Source organism: Pyxicephalus adspersus, chromosome 9, assembly GCF_032062135.1.
Source record: "Pyxicephalus adspersus chromosome 9, UCB_Pads_2.0, whole genome shotgun sequence".
Classification (NCBI taxonomy): domain Eukaryota; kingdom Metazoa; phylum Chordata; class Amphibia; order Anura; family Pyxicephalidae; genus Pyxicephalus; species Pyxicephalus adspersus.
The window spans coordinates 6,819,505-6,839,546 of NC_092866.1; the positions used below are offsets into that span (position 1 = coordinate 6,819,505).

The 20,042-nt window shown below is 42.6% G+C and overlaps 1 protein-coding gene across 1 annotated transcript in view; it reads right to left on the reverse strand.

Annotated features, from left to right (window-relative positions):
* The window catches only part of TSHZ3 (teashirt zinc finger homeobox 3), a 71,350-nt gene that overhangs the window by 19,348 nt on the left and 31,960 nt on the right, over positions 1 to 20,042 (reverse strand). The window lies entirely within an intron of this gene.

A 20,042-nucleotide genomic window follows, 5' to 3' on the forward strand; every position in this document is an offset into this window, starting at 1 on the left:
ATAAAAATATACATTAAAATACTAATAATAATAATAATAAACAATTAGTAATAAAATATTTAATATTCAAATATATATAAATATTAATATTACTATTATTATTATAATGCAAAAAGAATGACAGATGCATAGCTCAGGGGAAGTGCAAATTTTTGGGGGGTTCTGGATGGCTTGACAGCTCTCGAAAATAAAATCATACAAAATTAAGTATTTTACACGGTTTATTTACTTTTACTATTGTCTGTTTTTCTTTGAATAATTATCTACTTACTGAAGTCTATAATTACTCCAGAAAAAAAAAAGTGTTAGGCATACATTATTTTTTTTTTTTCTTTTATGTTAGGCTCTATTTATAAAACAGGTAATCTGACATCCCCTTAAACATTCCTGCCATTGAAATACTTATACTTGGAGGATTCCAACCAGGGAATGTTTTATAAATAAAGCCCATAGAGTTGATTTTTTGTGATTCTTTTTTCCTAGGTGATAGAATCCCTGTTATATGTATTTGTTTTAATTTTGAAGTTTCTGTTAACTCTTCCTAAATGAGTTTCCTGGACCTCTGTATATCAAATGCAATTATTTTTTTTACTAAGTATTATTTTTAATAATTTTTACATCCTTGAGCTTCTCATGTGACCTCCTAGCAGCCATTTTTTCTCTGTTTGTACCCCAGGGATGGTTGAGTGGCTTTATTTCAGGGCTGGAAGGTTGGTGGTGATATAAGTGGGCCATGTCTGCATAATATGTGTTACATTGTAGCCTGTATCAGGAGAACGTATGACAATGACAATGTAGAGGCACAATGGTGAGATAGTGATAGACCAATGTCATGAGAGCCTAACACAGTCTTACATGGCAGGAAGTGCCTGGATAGGTTCCTTCATCCTTACATAATATTCCTATAAATGCTGCAGATATATTCATGACTACTTTTGCAATAAAATTACCATGTTAAAGCAGATATCAGATTTTAGTGTTTCCGGTTATATACAGGCTAACGCGTTTTACAATTTTTCGGGAAATATGCAAACACAATGTAACGTGCTGAGCTAGAATTTTCCCGTTTTCTTAGGCATATATCCTATGCAGCCCATCGTCACACATCTGATGCGGAGAAATAGCGCTTGCTGCAATGGCTCTTATTTATTAAAGCTCACCCAGGTGAGAGATCAATACATTTTCATCAGTGAAGCTGGATGATCCAGCAAACTTGGAATGGATTTACTAAAAGTCATTAGCTATTTGTTTACAAATGTTTTTAATCCTGGACCACATCCATTCCAGGTTTGCTGGATCACCCAGCTTCACTGATAAAACTGTATCCTCCCCAGCCTTGGAAAGCTTTAATAAATCAGGCCTAATGCATCTGCCAAGTTAAAAGACAGCATCACAGACTTTACAAAACAGCAAATAAAAGCACAAAAAGTGCAGTTTATTAAATTGATTTCCTTTTATATATTTTGTATTCACTTGCAGAGTCTCTCTGAATGTGCAAGCAAATACAGCTACATTATGAGTTCTCTAGCACAGCCGTCTCTTGCACGTCATGGACTTCTCTTCCTCTGGGAATATCCGATTACTAAGGTGCTGGGCCAGCTCCTCTGCCCCTCCCTTTCTGTCCTTACACAACCTTATATGTGGCAGCCAGCGAAGGACAGAAGGGGAATGCTATAGTCACTTCAATGCTATATGGTCACTTGAATGGCAACTCCGAACCTGCTGGGGATATTGAAACCCCATGCAACAACACATGCACATAATTTCCATGGAAATCTAATTAAACAAAATAATCTGGTGATTGGTTCTGGCAATTCGGATGCATTAACCAATAACTTGTATGGTTTTTCCATTGAAACTCATTCTCCGAAAGCCCGGATTTTTCTGTATTGATCTACTACTACATAGCGCTGACCTATACAGAAGCACAGCTGGTATGTCAGAGGTCTCAAACTCAAACAACACACAAGGATAGAAATTTTATACCGGTATATAAATTCCTAGGGCCTTGTCCACTAAATTGCGCTTTCCGCAGTAAGGAGAAAAAAAAGTGCAATGGTATCATTCATTCAAAGCTTTTACGTTTAATTACATTTAGAATTTTTAAAGTGATACTTTAGCTCAAGCAAATTGACAGCTAAGTGTACAGGGCTGCGTTATATGTTGGCGCTATTTAATTACTGTTTATTAATAATAATAATAATAATAATAATAAAGTGTCAGGGTCTGCCTGTGTCATAAACACCAGCTCATGTGTACTTGGAACTCCTGCAGCCACTGCATCTCTATTAGTGTATTTTAATGCATCTGAAAATGAAACGCCTATTGCAGTAATGTCTGTCACTAGACTCTAGGCCAATTACAGGAGCCCAATATAATATTTCTGCATACACCACCCCTCCACATTGCCATGGTTGCAAATATTTTTTTTATACGTTAGATAATAGGTTAAAAAAGAAACAATAAAATACAAACTTGTGCAACACTTACAGCACTTTATATTTTTACTCAACATTTAATTATTAGTGTAATTCCAGCATTCCTGCAGATTAAAAAGAAAATGGGAATTCTTTGATTTTTCACTGGGAAAAGTCAGAAGCAATCACCGCTCATGAACGAAGAGGAAAGAGAAAAAAAAGTTACTCCGATGACCTTTCTCTTTTCTGGATTTAAATACTTTCTATTTTCCCAATGTTTTAAATATGACCCATATCAACAGGGAGAATTGAACTTTAGCACAACCAGGAAAAAAAAAATTATGAATATGAAAAAAAAATTGAATATGATAAGAAAGAAAAAAAATTAACATAATAAGACTTTTTCTTTTTTTTAGAACACGGCTTGCATGAAAGCTGGAAACAGCAGTGCTTGGAGGCAATTTAGACTGCAAAACACAAACCATTAAGTTTGTGCATTATCTTTTAATTTAATCTCGAATGATTTATAATCCATCACAGAGGCTTCAACCATATCCAATTATTCTCAGCTGCTTGATTGACAAGAAAGGTGATTTATTAAGCTAATAAAAAGTGATGTGAGCTGTGCTCATATAAAATATAACCAGCCGGACAAAGACTTTAAAGATACACTGTCCCTCCATTTTTTTTTATTTCCTATTCATGGAAGGGGAGAGAGAATCCTAAGCTCCCTTTAATTCTCCTGTAATCAAGTAACACCCAAGGCAAGTACGGTTAGGCCTTGCTAATTACTGAAACCCTGGTACGAAATTTTCCCTTTTTAAAGTGCGCTTTAAGAAAAAAAAAATCATCAGGATTACATTGGAACTGGATGCAAATGAGCGTTATTATTTTTGCATCCTAATGTCATCAGGAGAAAAGGAATATCGTCGTTTCGGAAATTGTCTCTTGCAGACGCGAAATATTACCATTGTACCGCTCTGCTTTTTAAGCTCGCCCAACCGCCGCCACGAAAAAAAAAATGCTTTCTTCAATATGTGAAAATGAACAAGAAGATCTCAGCCTGTTGGTTTAAAAATCTCTATTACCCATCAGGCGGTTGTAACGGGAAATAAAAAAAAGAACATACATGCATGAATTAAGGTTGCAGAGGAAAGTAGTGAAGAAGTGATCTTGTGTGACTGTTTATCTAATGCAGCACGGGAGGGGGAAAAAAAGCGAATTGGTAAGATGGAGAGCGCGAGTCGGAGTCCCCCGCATATGAACACCAGGGTACCGATTTAATGTCCAAAAATTCTTGCCTGTCTCAGTGAGCACAGCACTTCAGGACTAATGATGCAATCAAGCTTCTTGGAATCACACAGTCTGGTCCGTGCATTCAGGACGGTCTGCTGCAGACATGGAGGGAGCGGTGCGCTGCCAAAACGACGCCCATATAGCGCCATGCCCAGCCATGGCACAGGTGACTGGCACCGCATACATTTCCAGATTCCCTTTCTAAATAGTTGGGTCAAATTTAACAGATTTTTAGAGATTTCATGGAACTGATGCTGTTTTTTGCCTATATTTCTATTTATGGATCACATTTTTTTTATTTGTTGATGTAGTGCTCAATGAACTGTTGTCACATACAAGCGTAAATGAGCTGACTCTTAGCCCCCACCTATTGAGATGAAGGTTGGTCTCTAGAGCCCCAATGTCTAACCTAACAGGTGGTTATTTCATCAGCCAACTGTAGCCGAAATCACCAGCAAACGCCGCCTATATGCAATTGTTGTAAGTGAGAATGTGCTGGAGTCAGCTGAAAAGTAATCCATGTGTGTGAAGGCCTGGCAATGGGACTACAAAGAATGGGGATACAAACATCGTAATACCAAACAGTTATATGAGGTTATTTGAACATGTCTAGGAAAGTTTATGTTCAGGTACAACTTCCTTCCTGGTCCTTCCTCCCTCCCCCCTCTTTTACTACATGTTGTCTTCACTCCTTCATTACCTTACTTTCCTTATTTGGCTCTTCATTTGTTCTCCAAATTCCCTTCCCCTCTTCTTTTATCCTTCATTTCTTTCTTCCCTGTTTTTCTTTTCTGTCCTTCTTCCTTCTCTTTTTCCCATCTTTCATACATCCTTGCTTGCCCTTCTCTTCCTCCTTTCCATCCCCCTCTTCCCTTTGTGCTTGATCCCGCCTTCCCCTTCTTTCCCTCCTTTTTTCCTTCCTCTTTTCCATTCTTCTGTTATTTTCTTATTTATTCGCTCATTTACATTCTCCCTTCTTTCATTTGCATCCTTTCTTTCTATTCCTTTTTTCCTTCTCTCTTTCCTTTCCCACCTTTTATTTTTTTCCTTTCAAATCTAATTTCCTTCCACTTGTTATCCTTCTCTTCCTTCTTTCCCAATCCCCCCTTTCCTCTCTTCCCTACTTATTTCCATCCTTCTATCTTCTTTTTTGATTCCTCCTCCTTCTCCCTCCGTTCATTAACTTCCTTCCTATTTTTTTTTTCCTTCCTTACTTTCTTCCTTCCTTCTAAGTTACCTTCTCTCCTCCTTTCCATTCTTCTGTTCAGTTCTTTCTTTCTCCCTTCTTTCTCTTGTACTTGCTTTATTTCTCCTTATCTTCCTTCTAATCTACTTCCCTACTTCCCTACCTCCTTTCCATCCTTTTCTTCCCCTCTTCCTTGATTCCTTCTTTTCATCCTTTCACCTTTCTCTTCTTTCCTTCCCTGTTTTTATACTTCCTTGTTTCCACCTTTCCCTCGTCCTTCCTCTTCTTTTCCTTCCTCCTTTCCATACTTCTCTTCCTTCCCTTTTCCCTCCTCCTTCTTTTCTCCTTCCACAAACTAGAAGGCTGCCATGGCAGAAGAAGAATACAGATCATCATACTTCCCTGACTCACATACCTAACATCAACAAATTTCAATTCCCTGCGACCTCCATAGCCCTCCCGGGTTCCTCCAGCTAATCTCCATATCACTCCACAATGCAGTGGCCATGTTCAGGTCAGTAGATTGAACCAATGACATCTGTGGTGAGCCATTAAATCATCACTGCCATAGGTGTTGGTTTTCCTGCAATAATAGGGATGATCATGTGACCATAAATGCACCCCCTACCTAAAAAAGGGAACCTGTCACAAGACCCCTAATAAAACATTGGATCCATTTCTCTTTCTGCACAACTCTCAGATCTCCATTTAGTAAATTGAAGGAATTTTCAGGCACAAAGGAAAATCCCTTTAAATCCTATTATTATTATTTTTTAATTTCAGATTTTATTTACCTTTGACAACACATATCGTGGCAATTATTCAGCGTGCCACGGCTCCAGCAAAGATTACTTAAATCAGACACTCATACCACGCCACCGGGGTCACTGGCCGATTTGCCTTTTTGTTGCATGTCTGGAGAGCTGTATTAGCATACGCTGCTATTACATCCCCAGGGGTAATGGAATCAAAGAAAGGTTTTTGAAAGATGCTATAATGATGTTAAATGCACTTATATTTTTATGCCTGGGCCATTGATTTTCCTCCTCCTCTCTGTGTTCTCTGGCGTTGTAGACGATAGGGCCAGCAGGTAGAAAGGGTGCCTGTAATTACAGGAGGGTCTGTAAGCTGCACGCTGGAATTAAAGACAAAAGGATGTAAACAGGATACATAATTAAGACACCAGCGAGCCAGACATGGTGACGGCTGGGTGACATAACGCAGAGGGCCGGAGAGAGAGAGCCGGAGAGAGAGAGGGCCGGAGAGAGAGAGCCGGAGAGAGAGAGCCGGAGAGAGAGAGCCGGAGAGGGAGGGCCGGAGAGAGAGAGCCGGAGAGAGAGAGGCGGAGAGAGAGAGGGCCGGAGAGAGAGAGAGCCGGAGAGAGAGAGCCTGAGAGAGAGAGGGCCGGAGAGAGAGAGCCTGAGAGAGGGAGGGCTGGAGAGAGAGAGCCGGAGAGAGAGAGCCGGAGAGAGAGAGCCGTGTTGCATTTCTCAGTCCTCTCTCTGCTTTTACACTCTCTGCGTTATTTAAAAAATAGGTTTTAATAAACAATGATCTACTGCAATGTGCAGAAGCCAATCACAAATCAGCTTTCTTAGGATAGGAATCCACTGGATCCCCTACAAGTTTTATATTTTCAGGGATTGCTGTTTGCAATCTGTAACATGCATGCAGAAACACCTATTGATACCCATGTACAGCAAAGATTAAATAGAACGCCCATCTGATATTCTAGTACAGCAAGCTGGTATAAATGGGGCAAATTACAAACATAAGTCTGCTGGAAAACATGGCAAAGATAAAGCTCAGGGTAAATACAGGCAAAAGAAGTTATTCTAACTATCAAAGGAGTTGTTTTCCCATTTATTGGCACAGTAACACCTATAGGTCATGTCCCTTCCCCAACCTGTGATTGGCCCATATAGGAGAAGCAGAAGACTGATGAGCTCATCTCTCTGTCACTATTTGTAAAATAACTGATTGGTTCCTTGTGCCATTGTAAAGTTGCATTTTGGCATCCAGTGAATAATATTTAATTGTAGAACACATTGCATTGCATTACCTATGGCAGGGAACGTCATATAAATGTATAACAAGCATTGACTATGCGTGCCAGGTAGGAATGAGAAGACGGTAGAAGCAGAATGCTTATGCATATCAGAACTAGAATTTTCCCAATACAGATATATAAATACACAATTAAAACGCATATATGGAAGATTTTTTCATTTGATCCATTTCTGTCCATCCATTTATGACATTTTCCAGACTGCCAGACAGTACAGACAAGTTGGCGACCTGACTTTTCTTTTCTCTATTTAAAAAGTATAGCCTGGTCACCTTCCTGCCTCCAGCCTGTGATTGGACAGCAAATGAGCAACAGCACAATGATGAGGTCATCCCTATATTCTTATATATCCTTGTATGTCCATCTATACCAGTCAGGGCTGCGGAACATATGGTCAGGTACTTCAAATGCAGTGAAACATACACAAGCTCAAAAAGAAAGGATATTTTTTGGGGACGCCATTCAACCAATCAGATCTTGAGAAGAAACAAATGCATAGAGAACCAAGGATCCCAATGATGGAAGACCAGAGTGGCCACCTACCCAACTCTGCCAATTATCCAGTCTAAATCAAACCTTCTTACCATCCTTAAAACAACATCTGAAAGCAATTCTAACCTTTCTATTGCACAAATGAGCAACCTAGAGCTGACCCTATGGGTGTTCAGGGCCCATAGAACCATTAAATGCCCCTGATCTCTCATATCTCAATCTCAACGCCAATTCCCATAGTGGTACAAAACACTCAATGACTTTGTTTCTCTTTAGATTAATTTTGTTACTTTCAGCACTTTCTGTGGTCAATATAAAAGCCTGGTTCTAAGGTCCGTAGCAGTCTCTGGGTCCGCTGATGATAAAAGAACGAACTTATACACCTTAACCCAACGAACTGGTGCCATGATAACACCGGGAGACAACATAAAATTGAATCTGAACCATTTGCCCCTTTTCTCTACTTCCTCTTCAATAGCAGCCGTGGCAAGCACTCTTACCCCCTCCCTGAATAAGAAATGACACATGTAAAATTATTATTATCATTAATAAACAGGATTTATATAGCGCCAACATATTACGCAGCACTGTACATTAAATAAGTAAAATCAAAACACAAGCAATCTTCAATAAGTCTAAATAAGTGAATGTGGCCATAATTAAGATTGTGATTCTTGTCTGGGATTCTTTAAATAAAATTCTTGCCCACGGTTTTATATTTATTCCAGAAATACGAGAATCCGGGGTAAATTGAGGATGCCTGGGGTCCTTTTAAAACATTGTTTCTTCTCTGCCCAAAAATAAATGAACATTCGTTAAATTGAGATTGTGCTGCTTGCCTTGGGTTCTATTGAAAATTGCTCCTTTTCCAAAAAACACAAGAGGAAAAAAATAACAAAAAGCTTCAGCAAATAAACTCAAATCCAACGGAACAAATAGGAAGCATTGAAAACAAATGCGACTTTTTGTTTTAAGTCAATACCGTACGGACGGACCCATACCTCTCTTATACCTAAAAGCACCGGGGAGAGGGATCGAATATAAGAACAGAGGGGGAAATACGCAGACAGGAGGCTCTATTAGAAGCTGAACGATGAATGCACAGTTAAAAGATCCATAAACACATATTTGTCTGGAAAATGTTCTTACATAAAACCGTTATTGAAAAGGGGCCACTTTTTATCTTGGTGTTATTGTAATTTTATTGAATTGCTTATTCAGTCTTTCATATTGTGTTTTAATGGAAATATAAATCTATTTTATGCGTGATAGAAACCTCGTTGCGAACTGGTATAACAGATAATTTTGACAATTCTCCATAAAAACGCTCAACCAAAAGACAAAAAGAGGAAAAGGGGGGGAAAATCAGGCGAGAAGAAGATGGCACAGCCGCGGTAATAGAATCTTATCCTTTATTTTACAATCGCTTTGCATGTGGCTGCGGCCATCTGTCGTTAAATGCTTGGTGTGGAAATGTCTGTTCTGCAGAAGCTTCTTGTCACAAGTCACTAAATATCTGATCGTTCTTAGGAAGGAATGACTCGGAGGGGGGGGCACCTACAACGATTTTTGTGAGCAAGCGATCGGAATTTTGGTGCCATTGACAGATTGTAAGCTCTTCGGGGCAGGGTCCTCTCCTCCTGTGTCACTGTCTGTCTCTCTGTCATTTGCAAGCCCTATTTAATGTACAGCGCTGCGTAATATGTTGGTGCTATATAAATCCTGTTCATTATTATTAATATTAATAATTTATATTTAATATACGGACATTTTTTACACCAATTTCAGTGGTTGACGTATACACAGGAGTCACCCTGAGGTCTTCCCCAATGTTGTCTCCTGTGCAGGAGATTCCTGTGATAAAGACCGATCATTGCTGCTCTTTCTCCTTGTGCAGGATGACTGGTCTTGTATCCGCCCCCTCTATAGGCAGCCTGTAGTTGGCTGGTCTCCTGGGCTCCGCCCACTGCTCTACTCCCTGCACAAGCCATATGCAGGAGTCATCAGTTCTCTTTCCAAGTCTACCCAGTGTGTGAAACTTTGCCGGTAATAAAGACATTTTGCTGCAGCTCTCTTTCCTTGTGCAGGGAGGCTGGTCTTGTATCCACCCCCCTATTCTACTTTAGTAGATGAGCTTGTTGGGCCCCCAGGTTATGTGCAGCACAGTGATCATGGCACTGTAGGAGTCTCCTGTCCGTTCCCCTGGTCTACCCTTATGTGTGCCACTCTAGGAAAAAAGACCGGTCACTGCTGTTCTCTCCTTGTGCAGGGGGACTGGTCTTGTATCCGCCCCTTCCTGTGGTTTCTGCTATAGTTGATAGGTCTGTTGGGCCTCCCCCGCAGCTCTGCATAGGCTATGTGCAGCACAGTGATGGAGCCACCAGTCCATTCCATTGGTCTACTTGTATGTGTGCATCTCGGGAAAAAAGACCGGTTACTGCTGTTCTCTTCTTGTGCAGGGTGAGTGGTCTTGTATCCGGCCCTTCCTGTGTTTCCTGCTTTATTAGATGGGCCTGTTGGGTCCCTCCCTTGCTCCCTGCACAGGCTGCAAGCAGAAGAGTAATGGTGGCCCTGCAGGAGTCCCCTACCGTTCCCCTGGTCTACCCTTATACAACTCTGGAAAAAAGACCGGTCACTGCTGTTCTCTTCATGTGCGGGGGGATTGGTCTTGTACCCGCCCCTTCTTGTACTCCCAATCTCTGTTCTCTTCCCAGACCACATACAGCACACTCATGCTGTTACTATTGCATTTGCAGGGTAAAATCTGGTCGTTCCAAAGCAGATTTATATCTGATACCCTATTATGGAAAACACTGAAATAAAAGTTTTTCTTCCCCGGAGTTCAGATTTAATTTAATTGGGATTTTACTAATCAGGTTTTTCATAAAAGCGAGTTTTGTAGTTCTCATGCCACATTCCAACCAATCAGATCCAGCGTTCCTGCGCATCAATCACTGCCAGCTACACAAATTTTCTGCCTGGTCCTACGCCCGATCCCGGCCTCACACCTGACATTCAGCTGGTAAAGGTCTGATTTTTAATTGTAGGTCTCGGAAGGACCCGTCTGATGTCTGCACTATAATTACCGGAGGGTCTGGATCTGACAAAAGGAAACCTTTGTGTAAAAGGCTGAACGTTCTCTCCTTGGCTTCTCTTTTTTCACTTTGTCAAATAATTAAAACATATTTTAACATTTCAAGGGGACGGCTCTGTACTCGGTGCTCAGTTATCCAGTCACCGCTCAGATCTGTGGATTATTAATAAAGATTCCAAATTGTATCATGAGATATGTAAAGGTCCCTCCCTGGGGCAAATGGGCAGGGTAGGTAAAAATAAAAGCCCCCATCTATATAAATTTATTACCCCTACAGATTCACATAGCCCACTACAATTATATTGGCAATGTATCCATTGCCGGTCATGTGATCACCATACTGCTGAACAATCAATAAGTGATACAATGTATCTTTTGAAGGAAATTTCAATGTTCTTTTTCCTGGCCAATGAGAAGTTACAAAACTGCCTCTGATTGGTCCAGACTGATCTGTATTCTTTCCTATGGCGTTCGCCATTTTAACGTAAAAATGAGCAAGTTTGACGCCCTCCCCTCGCATTGGGACCGGCTGTCCTCGCTCCTCCCGCGCTGCCAGATCTCTCATCGCAACTCTGACAACATTACATATGGTTTTAAAAAAGCAAACCAATGAGGTGTGAGAATATTAACCCTTTCATTTCTGGCTGGAAGAATGGTGGTTGTGCTATTTAAATGGCTTACTTGCACTTCAATCATTCCCTTACTTGTTCTTCCTAAACGATCGTTCCTATACTTAAAGGATCATTCCTTTATATGCTTAAACTACACTTCTTAAAGGATCTTCCTCACCCCTCTTGGGGGTAATGATTTTAAAAATAAAACCTTGGAAAATAACAAGGGACTACATCTCAGCCAGACATATTTGTACAGCAAAGCTCTGAGATAAGAAGGAAGAAGCAGCACAAAGAGCGAATTAGATGTCTAAGAGGTGGAAACACAATGAGATAGAGATAAGCTCACCAATGTATATCCCTATTCTGTGTCCAATCATGGGCCGGGTTTAAGGGGTTGACCTGTAAGTAAAACTGCAGCAGATACAGCCCGGGTCTCCTGCCATGCACAACTGTAAATCTGGGGATTGAATGGCCAGAGATACAAATCCTTCAGCTGGTGAAACAAATCCCATGTATGGATTTAATGTGTGTACTGCGCTGTTTGCCGGGAGTTCACCTTTATATTTCCTGCGGCATATTTGGGCTCACGCACTCCTCGGATATTTGTCTTTAGTTTTTGCTGAATCAGCATGCGTTATCCCCCCACCCCCACCACCCCACACACGAGGATTCATTCTCAGGATTTTCTGCTATTGTAAGCGACTTCAGCAATTCTCTGCGGCTTGTACAGTGTGACGGGCAAAGAGCACGACGCTTCGCTGCCATTGGTCCTCGGCTTCCAGGGACAGTTAGGAGTTCGGGCCCTGGAATTGTCCCCGATTGTTTTTTTCGTAACAATTTAAATTAATTAACAAACTAAACTAAAAAAATTAAAAACAAAACTAAAAAAAAAATACAAAAAGTAAAAATAAATTTCTAGGTATCTTTGGGTCTTTTTGACAAAACAGTGGAGTACCAACCTTGTGAGCCAATCAGGTGGCATTATACGGGACGCTCCCATCCTACTCCCATCATGGCCGCCACAGTATCAATTTTTGATCTCCGTACCAGCTGGGAACCTCTGTACTGGTTTTCCATTAACTGCCAACTTTGCTGCCCAATCAGCACGCATCTGTAAACGTTGAATGCTGATTGGCCATGTCATAAGTCCCTGCTCTCCCCACTTTTGTGAGCCAATCAGGTGACAATATATCAGACGTGCCAGTACAGTACCAATTTTTGATCTCCGTACCAGCTGGGAACTTCTGTACCGGTTTTAAAATAACTGGCAGCTTAGGCTGGCCAATCAGTATGCTTCTGTGAACATTGCATTGCTGATTGGCCAGGCTGCCTAGTGATGTCATAAGTCCCTGCTCTCTGTGTGCTCATTGCCAAGGCTTGGATTGGCTAGCGAAGGATAGCGTAACCTCAACCAGAGCATCATGTGACACTGAAAGCCAAAGGGAGCAGTGGAGGTTTCGGTGCTAAGAAGGGGCTTTGGGCGGGGCTAATGGCAGTTTTGGGGTAAAGCCAGGGAGGGTTTTGGGCTGGGCAGCATTTTCTGTTTGTGATGGAGGGTAAGATTTGTATTGGATCCTATGGGGCCAGAGCAGGACCGCAGAACCAGCACCAATCAGAACCCACAGATATTTTCATTGGCATGGGCCCCAAATGCAAAACCCACCAATGGGGCCAAACCGAATCCTAAAAACTCTTCATAGGCTAAACACACAAATTCCGTGCAGCAGAAACCCCCGGCCACCCAACACTTCCCCTTTAAATCTAAATAAATCTTCAATCCCAGCCGTTTGTCCCAGTTACGGAAATTTAATGAAAACTTTTCTTCGCTCCAGTCCCTTTGATGCAACAACTGTGAAATTCCATTTCAAAGGCCCGGCACGGGCGGCCACTCCGTAACACGCTGCAAAGAAACCAATTGTGCCGCCGACGTATTCCGCGCACACAAGAACGCCGAGAAAGCAAAAAAATGGGGGAAAGACTTTTCAGAACATTCACATAATAATGAGTTTTCCTGAAGTCATGAAACGGGGTCACCAATCAGAAATCTGTTTTATAAAGAGAACCTGTCATGGTATGGGGGTCATATTGGGAGTATTTGTGCCTCTGATGTAGCTTTACCCGTTATTTCTGCTTTGGTGGCGATCAAGGGACCCGAACACGAAGGAAACCCCCGGCCTGGTTCCTTTAAACCTTCTCCCTGTTTTAAGGTGGTCAGGGAGTTCCCCTTTAACAACCCCACCATCCTTGGCACAGGCAGCGGCGAGGGTTCTCACCAACCTTTGCCGGGGAGCGGAGAGGCTTTTAGAGCGGCAAATCTCTTTCATGCGGATTTCCCCGAGGAGGAGACACAAATTTCCTTTCAAAACGAACGTTTTTCAGAGGCATTACAGCCGCCACCGGCGCCTTTCATCCTTTTATAAGCGGGATGTTCCCGTGTGATGTGCCGGTGATCCCACTCACCTCCCCCAGCGCACGCAGAGTAATCCCTCACCGGGGATGGCAGAGACACAAATAAAATCTTCAACAACCAGTCACTACCATTGCAGGCTGCCCCCCTCCCCCTCCCAAATTTAATGAGCCCCATTGCTAGTAATTATATCAAGGTCAGCAATAGTGAGGGTATTGTTCTAATGACAGGTCCACTTTATTATATATTTATGGGGAGATTTCACTTCAATTTTTTTTTAGGACAGGAAGTCATAGGAAATCTCTCCAATAGAGACAGGAAGTCATGGGAAATCTCCCCAATGGGGTCAAAAAGTCATAGGAAATCTTTCTAATGGGGACAGGAAGTCATAGGAAATCTCTCCAAAGGGGACAGGAAGTGATGAAATCTCACTAGTGAGACAGCAAGTCAAGTAAATTCATTCCATCAGGACAGGAAGCGATGTGAAATCTTTCTATTAGGAACAGGAAGTCATATGAAATCTCTCCAGTGGGGACAGGAAGTCGGGGAATCTCTAAAGTGGCACAGGAAGTCATATGAAATCTTCGACAGTATGGACAGGAAGTCATTGTAAATAAATTCACTGGGGACAGGAAGTTATAATAAATTTCTCTGGTGGGACTGGAAGTAATTTTAAAACAATTCAGAGGGGACAGGAAGTCATATAAAAAAAATTCAGCGGGAAGAGGAAATAATTCCAAACCCATTCAATGGGCACAGGAAGTTCTAATAAGTTTCTCCAGTAAGAAAAGGAAATCATATGAAATCTTACCAGTGGGGACAGAAAGTATTAAATCTTTTCAGTGTGGATATAAATTTATATTCAGTCTCACTGACAGGGACAGGAAGTTATAACAAATCTCTCCAGGAATCACCTCTTCCAGCGGAAACACAAAAAAATGGGAAGTTTCTCAAATAGGGACAAGAAGTCACATTAAATCCCTACAGTGGTTACAGGAAGTCAAATTAAATCTCTCCAGTGGGGACACCTGCAGTCTTTTTAGTAAAAAATTTCCAAAGCTCTCTGTGGTGTGTGTGTCTCTTTTTTTGCACTCGGTGGCCTCCTTGGGGAGATTTAAGCTGACTTCCTGTTGGTAAAGAAAGAAAACTTTTTAAATAAAATGTGAAAGGATTCGGCTCGCTCTTTAGTTCTCGTTGTCTTTGTCTTTCTGCAGTCCTGACCCCGCTGGTGACACCGATCCAGATTTAGAGCTGCTGACGGAAAACGCAAATCTGCCGCCTGCTTACCGCACTCCCTGACAGGCGCAAATCTGCAGAGTCAGCAGCGGGGGAGGGGGGGCTGTGTGACAACAGAAACAATGCACAGCTGCCATCTGACTCGTGACAACACCTGGAGGAAAGAGGATTTATTTTTGGATTGGAGGTCCAGGTGACCCGCGCCATGTTACTGGCCAGAATTCCATTTATGTCACCCCAATCATCTCATACAAATATTTTTACAATACCTGCAATGGGATTCATATCCAGAGACTTCCTGTTACAGGGTGACAACACTTTATCTCATCTCCCAATTCTGCTATTGCGTTGTCACTCTATCACAAAGCCTTCAGATGGAGACTAAGGCCAGGGCTGCCGTTGTCACCATCACTAAACCCGCCATCCGTAGAATGCACGCAGACAGGAAGTGGCTGTAAAAAGGGTGTAGGCGATCAACATATTAAATATTCCACCGCCTCACACCAACCAATCAGAATTGATGCACATCAAAGGTAAGCAGAGGAATGATCAGGTCGCTCTGAGACTCCCACATAGATCTAATAGAGATGACAGGTCAGCTTTAAATTTCCCACGGGTCTCGGAAGCGGTTCCGTGCCTGAGATCTTTACAAAGAAAAAAAAAAGCGTCGCTCTGTCATCCGGCGGTAAGGACATTTAGATGCAAATGATGAGATTCGTCTCTGCCGAAGTTCTCGTGCGGTTCCTAAGGGGACAATTCACCAAACAGCATTCAGCACTCGCAGATATGGAGCCCCCATCAATAATACACCCCGGAGCCATCCACCCTCATTCACCGCATTATTCATCGATAGACCAGGCCGCCGCAACCTGCACAGCTGCTGATTCAGAGCCGCATTGTGTGCAATGGCTAGCTGTGGTCCTGCCAATCGGAAGCTCCATAATCCTTATATTTGATTGGCCCATTCACTTTAATGGCGGCAGTGCAAGGGTGGCGGTAAAGAGTAGCGGCGATTTGTGAACCCTACTGAGGTCAGCTGATCTCTAATTTTATGAATGATGACAGCATCACCATGAGCAGACACCCCATTAAACATAAAATTACATGACAGGTCCTCTTTAATCGGAATGACCCCTTCATATTACTTCCCTATGGCCCAGAAATTTTCCATTGACCCCAAACAAAAAATTCAAAAAGTTTTTGGTTGTTGCTCTCCCACCTGCCCCTGACCTCAGACCTCATTGGACGACTGCAGCACCAATCAGCCGGTGAGATTGGCGCATGGGGAACAAAATCTGGCTGATCCCAGGCAGCTGCAATATTTCCAACCCCTAATCCCACGTCCGGGCCCCCAGAAAATCGGATGACCAGGACACGGGGACCAATTGTGGAAACCGCATTGAAGATAGAATAGTGTCCCGGCTATTTCCCTGTGGTGGACAATAAATTGATTGGCTGGAGGTATAATCGGGGGCGGGATTATTCTGGGTTCTTTGCATATCTCAGCCCACGAGGGGATCGAATAAAGAACAAGTTTTTTTGTGTTGTTTGCGGTGTACAAAAATGAGAACAATTCCTGGTGAACATGTTGGCGCCGTGCCAGGGTTTTTGTTTCTTTCTTTTACAAGTCGGCAGCAGACCTCTGGATCCCGGTTTCCTCAATGCCTACCGATTAATCAGAACAGACGGTACACTACGAAAATAGTGCCGGAGGATTAACCTCGGCGCTGCCGGGAAGTCAGAGAGAGAGAGAGAGGCTGAAAGATCCAGATTGCACAGCTCAGAATAACACAGTGCACCGTCCCTTCAACTGCCATCTGCAGCAGCTGGAAGATGGACTGAAGGGGTCATGTGATCAACTTGTGTGACAAAAGTTCATCACATAGGACAAATATTGCATTGAGGACCAATTAAAGATGGCGGAGAGTGAAAGTAGAATGAAAAATAATTGTATTGTATATAGAAGGAAGGAAGGATGACAAGTGAGATAGGGGAGAAGGGATAGAAAGGAAGAAATGATAAAGGCAAGGCAAGGGGAAGTTAGTGAGAAAAAGAGGAAGGAAGGAAGAGAAAGGAGAGAAATGAGAGGAAGGAAGAAAGGAAGGAAAAGGGCAAAGGAAGAAAGGAAGGGAAAGGAAGGAAGGAAGGAAGGAAGGAAGGAAGAGAAAGGAGAGACATGAGAGGAAGGAAGAAAGGAAGGAAAAGGGCAAAGGAAGAAAGGAAGGGAAAGGAAAGAAGGAAGGAAGGAAGAAGGAAGGAAGGCAGGAAGGAAGAGAAAGGAGAGACATGAGAGGAAGGAAGAAAGGAAGGAAAGAAGGGAAAGGAAGGAAGAAAGGAAGAAAGTAATAAAGGAAGGAAGGGAAGGAAAGAAGGAAGAGGAAGGAAAGAACTGAGAAGAAGGAAGGAAAGAAGGGAAAGGAAGGAAGGAAGGAAGGAAGGAAGGACGGGAAAGGAAGGACGGAAGGAAGGAAGGAAGGGGAAGGAAGGAAGGAAGGGGAAGGAAGGAAGGAAGGGGAAGGAAGGAAGGAAGGGAGGGAAAGGAAGGAAGGAAGGAAAGAAATTAGAGGAAGGAAGGAATTAAGAGGGAAAGGGGAGAAGGAAGGGAGGGGGAGGAGGAAGGAAGGAATGTTAGGGATGAGAGGAAGGAAGGAGAAAAGGAAATGATCAATCATTCTGGCCTAAAAATCTGGGAGTGGCTAATCCTCTGCCCACAGCAGACATAGAAGAACTACAAGTCCCAGCCCCCCCCCCTCCCCGGAGCCGGTGTCTGTCTGCAGCTCTTCCTCATCACTCTATAAAGTTCTCCCCGCTCACTCCTGGATATTATTTGTCACCGATTTGGGATAACAAATGCACCACGCTGGGAAGTTCCATTTTTTTTCCTTCCACTGAAATGCGTTAACAATTATTCACACCACCCACACACACAATGCGGAGATTAATGATGTGGCCCCGCTCTCACCCTGTCACTCTCTGGCAGTTGCACAATTCTATCCAGAGGAGTCAGTGGCTGCGATTAGTCAGACTTTACCCTTCTAGACGTTGGAAGAAGATAAACAGATCTGATTCACCACAACACGGTGGGGAACATACGTGTGACGTGCGGCATCTGCCAAATCGGCTTTGGTATTCACACGAGGTTTTCCCATGACCATCATGGTTATGGGGCAAGAATGTCGCCCCCTGGAGGCGGGGTTTTTAGAAACTTATTTGTAACTTAATCCACCCAGTCTACATTTTCCAGTGACCTCCCATTCCTCCACTGTAGATAGGCAGCGCAATGTGGTCACTGCCCCGCCTCCAGGCTTCTGATTGGGCATAAAGATCACAAATATACTAATGAGGCAATCCCTGTTCTTTTTCCAACATTAGACTAAGAGTTTGAACTCTACCCAAAGATAGAACAAATTTTTTTGTCTGGAATGTCTTTTTTTTTTTTTAATGAGGACCAGATTTAAAGGAAGTCTTTCATATTTGTAAAGTTGGCAAAATTTGGTGACAACTGCCGCTCCCCCCAATGTTGTACTTTTTAACATTTCAAACTGTTGTCATGTGGATGGGAAAACATTTCTGTAGCTCCGGGGGTCAGTCCTCTCAGGCCCATCAGCCAGATGGCGGGGAGGGGGGAATGCCGAAACGCGCTGAGCATTGCTTTACATCCTGTGCTGGGGTTGTGTGCAGCAGAGCTATATGTGAGCCGTCTATATGTCAGGTCACCGACCCTCAACGTTTAAGTGGATGCAGGGCCACATTTGTGTCATCGCCAAACATACCACATGTTAACTTTTGCATGGCTGGAGGGAATGGTGATGCACAAAGATGTCGTTTTCTTCCAGGAGGAAATCAGCAAATCAGAAGGAAAGGCTCACAAATGTTTATCTGATCAATAGGGAGAACAATGGCCAATCCATGTGCTAGAGATAGATGACATCATTGGTAATGCGGCCAATAAGAATACTAGAAAGAGGTGACATCACTGAGAATACAACCTATCCAAACACTAGAGACCAGTGACATCACTGAGGATGTAGCCTATCCAATCACTAGAGACCAGTGACATCACTGAGAATGCAGCCTATCCAGTCACTAGAGACCAGTGACATCACTGAGAATGCAGCCTATCCAATCACTAGAGACCAGTGACATCACAGAGAATGCAGCCTATCCAATCACTAGAGACCAGTGACATCACAGAGAATGCAGCCTATCCAATCACTAGAGACCAGTGACATCACTGAGAATGCAGCCTATCTAATCACTAGAGACATATGACATCACAGAAAATGCAGCCTATCCAATCACTAGAGACCAGTGAAATCACTGAGTGTTGTTACTGGCAGGGTCCCCAGATAAGAAACGTTTCAACAGATTCAGAAAAAAAGTTATGAATAAGAACAATGCACACAGTGAGGCATTTATGACAAGGTGCTTTATGCCTGAATATTCACATTCCTACATACATATATATATGTGATAATAAATGCAAACAAAGAGGTGAATGATGTGGTGAATCCAACAAGGAAAACAATTGTGAATAGCTCAGCTGTTACTGAGAAACGTAATGCGTTAACATGGGCAACCCAGGAAATATCAAACAGAGCACCGAGAATGCTTTTTAGAAGTTGTTGTTAAGTGTCAATGACGGGAGGTGCAAAGTGTGCCACTGCACAAGGGCCCTGGACCCTCCCCAGCTAACAGGGGCCTCCAAAGGGCTCTGAGTCAATTCTGCACAGGGGCCCACTTTTGGTTGCAGGATTCTCCTCAGCCCCTTCTAGCAGGGCGCACCACCCAGCACTTTTCAGTAACCACCCGGCTGTTTTGGGGTGGTTACTGATAAGTTGGGTGACAATACAGGGGCCATCACCCGGTTACAGCTTCTTCCCACCCAGCTTTAAAAATATTCCGAGGAGAATCTGGGCTAAATCAGTCAATAACGTTCGCAAAGCACTGCTTACTCATTACATGACCTAGAAAACTTCATGGATATGGCCGGTTGGCTAAAAAAACAAACAGATTCAATAAGTGAGAAGAGAAATAATACACAAAGATGGATAAGTGGCTATAACGAATGGAAAATTTCAATACCAAGTCCTTGGGGTAGAATGGAAATTATAATTCTAAAGATTCCATCACTTTGTAACCATCATTCTATAACTTTCATCATTTGTTGGCCCACATTATATTGCTTCCATCATTGGTGGCCATAACTCTATATCTCCCATAATTTGATGA